Source organism: Dioscorea cayenensis, chromosome 1 (assembly GCF_009730915.1).
Source record: "Dioscorea cayenensis subsp. rotundata cultivar TDr96_F1 chromosome 1, TDr96_F1_v2_PseudoChromosome.rev07_lg8_w22 25.fasta, whole genome shotgun sequence".
Classification (NCBI taxonomy): Eukaryota; Viridiplantae; Streptophyta; class Magnoliopsida; order Dioscoreales; family Dioscoreaceae; genus Dioscorea; species Dioscorea cayenensis.
In genome coordinates this window covers 29,126,028-29,130,849 of record NC_052471.1, presented here as the reverse complement: position 1 = coordinate 29,130,849, position 4,822 = coordinate 29,126,028, and positions in this window count along the sequence as shown.

Genomic DNA, 4,822 nt, shown 5'->3' with positions numbered 1-4,822 from the left:
TTTATCTTGGTAATCTTTGTGGATGAGTGACACACTATGAGGGTTAGACAAAGCTAGGTTGGAGAGGGTCGAGAGGGTGAGTCGAGAGGTAGCAGAACGTCCCCTTTCTCTTCCAATGTGATTTATCCTACCTCCACGTTCCAAGAGTTCTTCGCGGTCACAATAGAGTGAAGTGCAAAAAGACAAACTCCACTAAAGCTTAGTTACGCGAGCAACAGAGTGAAGTGTTAAAGTAATCTTTAGTGCTGGGGCTTAATTGTGACTAGGGGTCTTTCGCTTGGACCAAAGGGTTAGATCTATATTAGGGAATAGGGTTTATCACTTGGAGTCCCCAAATTTTCATGCAACCCCACACAGTGTGAGGCGTCGAGAGTATCCCTTTCCGCCGGAGCATAGTGTAAGGCGTCGAGAGTATCCTTTTCCACTGAGGCATAGTGTGAAGATTAGTCAAGGTTGATCTTAGGTTTGGGACCTTGTGTCTTAGGACTTCAAAGACTCATTAGATATCAGTTAGGAGGCATAATGAGGAGTCTTGCACTTGAAACAATAGTCCTAGGGTGAGCAATGTCAGGGTGCCCCATTTTCAATCGATTGCCTCTCCTTATTTCTATTGCGTCTCTTTCTTCCTTGCTTTATTTTTATTTGCATTGATATTGCTCACACCACTCTTGAACCATCTTCACTATAGTTAAATAGCAATACTTGTGTTTTTTAGTACTATTCCCTATGGATACGACTACCCACTCACCAGGGTACTTTATTACTTCGATAACCTTTGCACTTGTGGTACACACACACGCAAGGGGTGTGTCAATATTCAATATTTTATTTAAAAAGTATCATCAAAATGAAATTAAAAGTTAGAGGAATTTATTCTCAAATATGTATTAAAATTTTTAATTTAATTTCAATTTAATTATGAATAATGAGATTGATTAACTTATATTAAATTTGATGTGTATTATGACGAAATCCTATCCAATTTAGTCATTAGTCATATAGTACTTTATTCAATTTCTTTCTATTTTAATTTTCCTCACTATATATTTGTTTATATATATATATATATATATTTGTTACAAAATATATATAAAATTATTCAATAATTTTATGTGAATTTCATCTTCCGCAAGTGAGCCATTCATTGAATGGTATTGACTTCTTGAACATATGAGTGGATGTTATAAATTTATTATCATTTACTAGGTATTACATAGTCATTATTTACTATCTAAATACTTTCTTTAAAAATGATTCACCTATTTTTATTGCTAGTTCCCTCAATATTTTGACTTTTCTCCTATATGATTATTTTTCCCAACAACAAAACATGATAATATTATTGTTTTTCAAGTACACACTGAATATTATTAACTTGCAAAAGATTTATTTATTATTTTAAAATTTCATAAATAAAAAGAATATATTTTGAAAATGTAGTTTCTATTATATATATTGTTTTGTGTGGAGATAAAAATAATTTTAAAAGTAAATATAATTAACAAGAAAAACATTACTTATGTATAGGGAGTCAGAAAATATTATGGGCATTGTACTATATTTAAAGGTGAGTTCAATGAGTTTTGATGATGATTAATATATATATATATATATATATATATAATTTTCATATAAAGAATCACATAATTAAAATTATAAAAAATAGCAAACCATTAAAAGATTAAAATACATGCCATAAATAATAGAAAATATATTTGGAGATCCACTTCTTTCCATACTATATCCTTCCAATTGAATCAAATTTTAATAGGTTAAATGAACATGAAGCAAAAGAAAAACTAGGGTTTTAGAATTTTTTGTATGTATACAGCCCACAAAAAGACACTCTTTCCATTACTGTTTCTTTATCCCTCCTTGGTTTTCTCTCCAAGTAATATCAAATGTGAGTTCAAGTATAACGCTTATTATTTTCAAGGTGATTTCATTTTTTGAAAAATATCATTCATTCATTCTCATTTTAAAAGTCTCATATTTAACTTTCATGCTACATCCAAGATATCATTTTGTCAATTGCCTGTTATTCCTCCATTGAAATACATGGTTGTGTATTGCAAATGCAATGGTTATGTTGTTATTTTGATGATCAATGAGAGTTGATTGCCTTTTTAATTTGATCTTTGTAATTTCTTTTGATTGAGAGAATTAAATTCAATGTGAGAATCAAAGTTTGATTTTGAGTTTTTATATGTATTTTTCTAGATGACAACTTGTGAGGTTTATGCTTGCTTGTTACCATTTTTTTTGTGTTTTTTAAAGGAAATTAGAACAAAGAGAAATTGAGGGAAGAACACAAGGAATCTTGTATGCAGTGTTTCTTTATATATATATATATATATATATTAGTACAAGTGGTAAGATTACATTATGGTTATGGTTATGGGATTTCAACATTAGATATAGTAGATACATAAATCAAAATACAATTTCCAAATACGGTTGTTGCTAACGTTATCCTTTTCCTTATCCTTTGACTTGATCTCTCCTTTAGCCCTCAGCAAGATGATAGATCCATTGGATATACCAATCCTAGATAAAAGTTGCAAAAATATAGCACTTGGGAGAGGTTTGGTAAAAGGATTAGCAAGTTGAAGGGAGAATGGTATGTGCTAGACAAGAAGTCTACCTGATTTCACTTTTTCTAACATAAAGAAATAGCCAAGAGCTAAATGCTTCATCCTAGTTTGAAAAACTAGATTTGCACATTAGTATGTTGCATTTTGATTATCACAATAGACATCCAGAGGCTTGCAAATCACATGAAGTTCAGCTAACAAGGAACGCATCCAAGTAACTTCTGACACAACATATGATATTGCGTGAAACTCGGCTTCAGTAGAGGATAAAGCCATAGTTTTTTGTTTCCAGGAGCTCCACGATATAGGAGATCATATAAGCTAAAGTAGATGTTTGGTCATTTGGATTTCTAGCCCAATTAGAATTATAGAAGACTGACAATGTTGGAGACAAGTCATACCCTTATAAGAAGACCATGGAATGTTGTGCCCTTTAATTATCGTAGAACACATTGGAGTGCAATCAAGTGAATTTATGTTGGTTTATGCATGAACTGTCAGAGTTTGTTGATAACAGAACTGAGGTCAAGTTAGGTTAGTGTTAAATATTGTAGGTAACCAACAACTTTGCGATATTCTTCAACATCTGTCTCATCCAAGACATCAAACAATTTCAAGAAAACACTTGTAGAAAGTGGAGTTTTAGCTACCTTAGCAATAGCTATGTTGGTGCGAGAAAGAATGTTCATAATATATTTTTGCTAAGACAGAAAAATACCTTGAAGTTGATGCACCACTTTAATACCCAAGAACTAGTGTAAGATACTAAGATCCTTCAAAGAGAATGTTGTAGACAAGCTTTTCACAAATGCAAATAGAAAGATAGGTGAATTTCCAGTAATGATAATGCCATCAACATATGCTAACATGTAATCCAAAATACCATTCTTGGAGAAAATAAAGAAGGACTTATTAGCAATCAATTGTGTGAAACTAAATAATACCAAGAATGAGATAAGTACATGGCACCAAGCTCTGGGAGCTTGTTTCAATCCGTAGATAGCTTTCTTGAGCTTGCAAACATGGTGGAGTCAAGGCTGATCAAAAGGAACTGGTGGCTACTTCATAAACACTTCTTCATGCAACTCACCTTGAAGAAAGGCACTGTTAACATGAAATTGATAAAGAGGCCATTGATGAGCGGCTGCGAGACATAATACTATTTTGATCGCTACTGGCTTGACCATGGGACTACATGTTTTCGTATAGTCATGACCTGGTAGCTGAGTAAAACCCTTTGTGACTAACTGTGTTTTAAATATGGAAATAATTCCCTCAAGATTGTGTTTTGGTCGAAAGGCTAATTTACCCCCAATAATTGTTCTATCTGAAGAAGAAGGCACAAGTTCCCAAGTGTTGTTTCCTTTAGGGGTCTCGAATAGCCTTGTTAGCACATGATGGTTCTACAAAGGATGGAAGCTGATGTTTGGTTGCTACAAATATCTTCTTAGGTTTAAAGATATCACTCTACAATCTAGTCACCATAGTGTGAGTATGTTGAATAGATTTAACAAGTAAAGGGCAAACAATATCACCAGCAGAAGATGTGGAGGTTACCTTCATGGAAGAAGAACTTTCAATTATGTCATCTAGTTGTTGAGAGGAAGTAGAGGTAGCATCTAAGTTCTATTACAAAAAAATTGAGCAGAGAAGTTCTTGAAATAGTGTTAACATCTAGAATATGAGTAATAGGAGATAAGAGACAAGAAGTTGGTAAAACATGAGGATAAGCATCTTCCTATTGTTAAGATGTGTAAAGCTTTTGAGAAGATGGGTCTAAATAATAGCAAGCACTTTGTGTTTTGGAGTACCCATGAAAAATATATGGTTTTGATTTGTGTTCTAATTTGTGTGAGGTGCACAATTTGAGCCATGGTTAGCATAAACAACCAAAGACTTTCAACTTTTGATAATTTGGTTGATGGTGAAATAGGCATTTATATAGTGTTTTGTTGGATAAGGCTTTAGAAGGTAATCGGTTCAAGATATAAGTGGTAGTTTGAAAAATAACTTCAATATTGTAAGGGCATGTGAACTCGATGTAACATTGTTAAGTAAGTCTCAACTGTTGAAAGATGTCTTTTTTCAGCAATGGCATTATGTTGGAGTGTGAGGTGGAGTTTTTAAGTACTGAATAACGAATGAAGCAAGGAGAAAAGAAAGTGCATCATACTCACCACTATAATCAGAGTAGACATTGCAAATTTGCTTCTACAAATGTTTTTTAA